The 5,748-nt window shown below is 45.3% G+C and overlaps 1 protein-coding gene across 1 annotated transcript in view; it reads right to left on the bottom strand.

Annotated features, from left to right (window-relative positions):
* Positions 1-4,846, bottom strand: part of Ttc29 (tetratricopeptide repeat domain 29) — a 225,708-nt gene extending 220,862 nt beyond the window's left edge. Inside the window, exons 1-2 of the mRNA XM_005345375.3 lie at positions 4,770-4,846; positions 4,158-4,198 (exon numbers count right to left, since the gene is read on the bottom strand). The gene's annotated coding sequence lies outside the window, so the exon portion shown is untranslated. The remainder of the gene's footprint in view (positions 1-4,157; positions 4,199-4,769) is intronic.
* Positions 4,847-5,748: the final 902 nt, after the last annotated feature.

Here is a 5,748-nt window from a genome sequence, read left to right as displayed (position 1 = left end):
AAAAAAAAAAAAAAAAGAAGAAGAAAAGAAAAGAAAAGAAAAGAAAAGAAAAGAAAGGGGTGGAGGGAAAGAGAGATGGCAGCCTTTTCCCGAAGCACATTATGCCGTAGTTGTGAGCATTGAGAAAGGAGTAACCAATCAAGTTACTGAAACTTTGTCCCCAGAGAAAGCAAGGTGGATCAGGCTGTGGTGGTGCACATCTTTTGTTCCAAAATTTGGGAGGCATAGGAAGGCAGATCTCCGAGTTCGAGGCCAGCCTGGTCTATAAAGTGAGTTCCAGGACAGCCAAGGCTACACAGAGAAAACCATGTTTTGAAGAAAGGGAAGAAAAGCGAGCAAGGTGGGTCCTGGTGTCTGGAGGACCCACAGTAGAGAGTGTCCATTGTGACGAGGGTCTCAGCCGCAGAGTCCACCCTCTACCTAAATAGAGAGACATTAAAAAAGGCCAGATGCTTTTTGTGCCATAACTACCATGTGCACCAGCTTTGACTCCTCCCATCACCAGCTATCTGGAAGACTGCATCAAAGCTTCAAATCGCTGTCACAGTGTGATCTGTAGTAAAACTATCCAGTTAGGCCTTGAATGTTCAACAGATTATCCACTGAGCCACTATTTTGGGATAGGCACTGTCCTAGGTACTGAAGACACAACATCCAGCAAAAAGAGAAAGATCTCTGATCTCATGGAATTTCCATTATGGAAATGGATATTGAGAAAAGCAGACATCAGTTACACAAGCAAAATAGACCACAGTATGGCAATAAAAAGACCTCGTAGGAAAATTACAAAGCAAATGTTAAGCAATAGCAAAGGGTAAGTAAGATGAGAAGGCAATGAAGTCAACATTTAGGGAGGCAGAGTGCTAAGTCACTATAGAAACTCTCAGGTTTCCCTGACTGACATAAGAATTGATTTGGGTTCTCTTTCTGCTGTAGGTCCTCCAGATGCCATGATCCACCCTGTTTCCGGTGGGATGACACAATCTCAAGCTCACTTTGAAAAATTTACCCTGGCCTCTCCCGAGGTCATAGAGAAACAAACGCTGGGATGCAGAAAGGGTGTCGTGGAGGCTGCTGGGGATGTGGCAGGAGAGGTTGGAAGGGAGCAGCAGAACTGAGAGATGCCGTCAGACATCCACACAGTGGAGTGCTATAGTATCGTGACACTCTAGGGCTGGGGTACGAGGAGGAAACTCTAAAATTTGAGGGGAAATCTTGTGAAAGTCAATATTGATAGTGTTGGTCTCAAGTTCCTAAAAAAGATGATCACATTGGACTAAAATATTTTTACATAAAGGGAAAATTTAAATACAGATTAGTGTTTCATTTTTGATACACTAGAATCCTATTACCCTGTTTATGCAGACTTGATTAACTGCATGAATCAAAAGGCAACTTTTTCTATGCATTTGTAGCCTGTGCATAATATGCAGTTAAAACACAGTCTAAACACAAAGTATTGTTTTTTTTTCTGCAGAATAGGCACCAGAAGTGGATATTATTACAAGGGATAACTTTATAATATAATGACCTAACTCTCTTGTAACTTAAAAAGATCTGATTTTTTTCTGATCAAATGTTATATCAATAAGTTGGTTTATCTGGATGCCCAGAACTTATTCAATCAAAGTCTTACACATACATGTGTTAAGGAGTTTTGACTAGCATAGGAAAGCTCTCATGGATGAGTTTGAATGAATACACAAAGGCTCCTCAAACCTGATTTCCAGAAGCTTACTCCAGAATCTATGAAGCATTTCTTCCAGAGTAAATGGGAATGTACTTAGTCTAGGTCCCCATCGATGCCCAGCTCATTTCTAAGAGAGACAACAACTAACCCTTGCTCTGTTCAGCACATCTCACAAATGAATACACCCTGAGGCCCTATCCTGCTTTCCAGAATGTTATAGGATGGGAACAAGAGCCTCGGGGTCTTCACAGTTCCAGAAATCTTTTTTTTTTTTTTTTTTTTTGGTTTTTCGAGACAGGGTTTCTCTGTGGCTTTGGAGCCTGTCCTGGCACTAGCTCTGTAGACCAGGCTGGTCTCGAACTCACAGAGATCCGCCTGCCTCTGCCTCCAGAAATCTTTAAAGGATTCACAGAGATCTTCTCAAATGCTGGGAAGACTCAGCTATGTGCAGGCAGATGGCGCAGCCTCCAGAAGCTCCAGTATGGCCAGCATATATCCTCGTCACCCCTCAAATAAGGTCTTCCAGTATATTATACAAAACCAAGGGGGTTAGCTGAAGTTTGCAAGGCAATATAAGCTTATAATGAAGCCAAATGCGAATGATATTCATGGAAAAGAATGTGTCTTCTTTGTCACACAGATCAACTGCGATTTTTTTCCCTTCAAATTCGAAGTCAACGTTTCCCACCATTAAAGTTTCCCACCATTAATGTTTCAGCTGCCAGCTCCTTCATTTTGCTCTCCTCTGATCTGAGAACATGAGCAGCGGGAACACCTTTACTCTTAAATTTAGTTTAATGTAAGTATTGCAAGCCCTGCTGGCAAGCCTCAAGGCACAAACTCTGGATGAGGGGTGGTCAGAGCTGAATTATAAAGTGGGGAAAAAAGTTATTAACTGCATGTTGGAAAAATGTTGCTCAACCCATCTGTCCTGGAAAGTTGAAGCTAAGCATTAGGGTGGATGTCTAGCAGCCTCTCTCCTTGTTCTGAGCCCACACCCTACTTTGCTTATGGTTTAGGCAAAGGTGTTTTGTTTATTATAATCAATGTGTGGTCACCACTGTATTTATTTATGCAATAAATAGTGTGCAGCTTGAACCACATCTTCATGTGGGATTTGAAATATACTCAGTATTCAGTGTGATCCTGGGCCAAATTCTCTTCCTAGGTTACTGTCCTCCCTTTCATGTTTGGCCTCATAAGTTTGGGGTTATTGATGCTGACATTTATTAAATCAGGAAGTAGCTGCATTGTCATAAGGAATGAGGGCTGAGAAGACCCGAAGTCGTGGGGGAAATGCCAGTGTGTCAGGGAGCTATCATACATAACCCCATACAAAAAGGTGGGGTGTTGTTTGTAGAGTGACAGAAGCTTCTTGTTCACTGTGAACGTGACTTGAGTCATTCCCCATCATTCCCAGCCTTTGGCGTTCTAACGTCAACTCAGTAATGAGGAATTTAGTCCGCTCCTGCTGTGCACCACCTGCCTAGGTCAGCAGCAGAGATGGAAGTCATCCCCAACCCCTTGGCCATGGTCTACCCCAATCCGTGCCCACAGAAGAAAGCTGCAAGAAGGGCAGTCGCTCAGGAAAGGGAGAAGGAAGTGACCAAGATGTGCTGAGCCCCTGGAACCCAGTTCAGGCAGTGCATGAGGACCCGGGGCATCACCCCTCCCTCCGGTGCCTGCGGATGGGCAGTTTTATATGTGGCAGCACAGGGGCTGAGACAAAGATCAAAAGGCCGCCTGAAGCCATCCCACAGTTGGTATTCAGAAAAGATTTGGCACATTCTTTGATCTGCTGGTTGGCGCTCACATCAGCCGCAGTTACAGCCTCCACGTTTGGCCCCACATACAAAGACAAATGAGAACGGAGAAGCAGAGGATGAAAGGCTTGGGAGCCTGGGTCAGGCCGAACGTGTCCTATGGTGTGAGTGGAAGTTTCTGGACCCAAGTGAAACTTCAAAGGGTAACCCTCCTGCCTGCTCCCCCTTGACCTGTCCCCAAAGGAGCCACAAAGGAAGGCAGGTGACTTCATCCACAGAGGCTGCTTAGAAAAGGCTATGCGTGAATGACAAGACCTCCAGGTCCAATCGCTGTACAGCGAAAACAGAGGTGTGAGAAGCAAAGGCGACAACCCCAGCAAGCAAGTTTATTGTGTACCACCGAGAAAACGCAAAATATATGATATTCCCACACTGTAGATTCGGAACATTGTATATAAGAGTTCTTTTGCTACAAAAGATGAAAGAAACGGCAGGATACATTTAGTAGTTTATACCTCTCACAAGAGTGAAAAACAAGTTCACATAAATAAGTTTAAAACTTTTGGACACTCTTAGCACCTTGTGGTGGACAATTGGATAGGTTGTGAAATAAGTAGCAATCACACATTTCCCACCGCCTGACATTTATTAGTGACTCAATCAAAGCATCAAGTAGAAGGGAGGACATATTTCATCCAACTTACATTTGCAGATAACGGATCTCTCTGAGCCCTCGGGTGCCAGTCTGCAAAATCAATAAGCAAAGTACAAAAGCAAAGGAAAAAGAAAAAAAAAATTACTCAGTAAAATACTTCCTCTGTACTCCCCAAATCAAGAAACAAAACTCACCCAGACCGGTGAAAAAGAAAATTAGTAAAAGTAGCCAGTATATATTTAGAACTGAAAAGTGAAACGCCCCAATTAGTAGCTATGAAACTATTTACTAACTCAACAAAAAGCCCCCCCCCCCCCCCCCAAACAGCAGAACTACGTGTGTGTTGACGCAGATCAACTCAAACGTGCTTTAGGATAGCCGCCTCTTTCCCTCACAGCTGTTTTTGACTACAAGTGGGCACGGAGCAAGCCTTCAGCTCGGCTTCCGCCCACCTCTGAACAGGCTGGTGTGCCTGGTCCCACATCTGTTTGTCTTTTCTTAGCGGGCCGGGTGGTCTCGCTCCTCTAGGGAGAGGGTTATGTCTGCAGGTGGATCTCGGGAAGCTGCAGGCCCAGTAATGGAGGAAGGGGTCCTGGGAAGAAAGAGCAGCTCGTTCTCCTGGGGGATGACCGGGTCCTGTCTCCAGCCTTGTCCCACAAACCTCAGAAAACTGGGCTCTGGGGAAACTGAATCTCTGTGTCCCCTGACGAAACTCCTGCAGGCTGGGGTGCTGGGCGCCCCCTTGGCCTCTCTTCCCAGGCTAGTGACCTGGCTAAGTGCAGCCACGGGACGCAGAGAGCGTCTCCGGGGCAACGGAGGGGCGCGGCAGGACGGGAGGGGGCGGAGTTAGGCTAAAATGGCCTTTGGGATTGGGCAGCTCCCAGACTCTTTGAGCACAGGGGTGCTGCTTGGAGGGGGAGGATTGTTGATGAGTGGGCGTGGCCTGCAGGAGGAGATCTGTCTTTAAGTGGACCCAACAGAGAAATCTCTACAATCCAAGGACTTTGAGTTTGAGAATGCCCCTAAGCTGCTTCCTTCAGGGCACTTCTTTTTCTCAATATTTTTCAGTATTTCTCCTTCGTACACGAGATTGATGGAAAGCCCACAGATTGGCATCCAACATCCCCCTTAACCTCATGAAACTATCCATCGAAGTAAAAAAGCCATTGTCCTCTTCCTCAGCCTCCACAGAAATGACTTTGCCGAGCCTGTCTCTAGAACGACAACCCAACTTTGAGTTGTGGTCAGCTAAGAAGTCTAAAGTCTCTTGGAATTAGTCTGTCCTTATTTGGTCTCATTTCTAAAACTTAGGAGTTTAATTTTTCCCTGATGGAGAGTCTTGTTTAACTCCTCTTGCTCATAGATGTCTTTACTCTAGAGTCCATCTTCCCTGAGAGTGTGAGATCCATGTAAATGTGGGCTTTAATCTTCCTTTTCTTGTCTAACTTCCTGTAGTAGCTCCCCTGTGGGGGCTGTGGTGTGATATTCGTTCACACAGGTTTTGAATGAACTGGTTGAATGACAGGATAGACCGGAGTTCCTCCTGTTGACTCCTGTTCTGCATGTAGAATTCCAAGGGGAATGGGGGCAGATACAAATTGCCGTTTGAGGCTGTCACTGACCTGCTACACCCAGAGTGC

Source organism: Microtus ochrogaster, chromosome 4, assembly GCF_000317375.1.
Source record: "Microtus ochrogaster isolate Prairie Vole_2 chromosome 4, MicOch1.0, whole genome shotgun sequence".
Taxonomy (NCBI): domain Eukaryota; kingdom Metazoa; phylum Chordata; class Mammalia; order Rodentia; family Cricetidae; genus Microtus; species Microtus ochrogaster.
The sequence above is the reverse complement of the archived record's forward strand: the minus strand, read 5'-3'. Positions and strand labels throughout refer to the sequence as shown.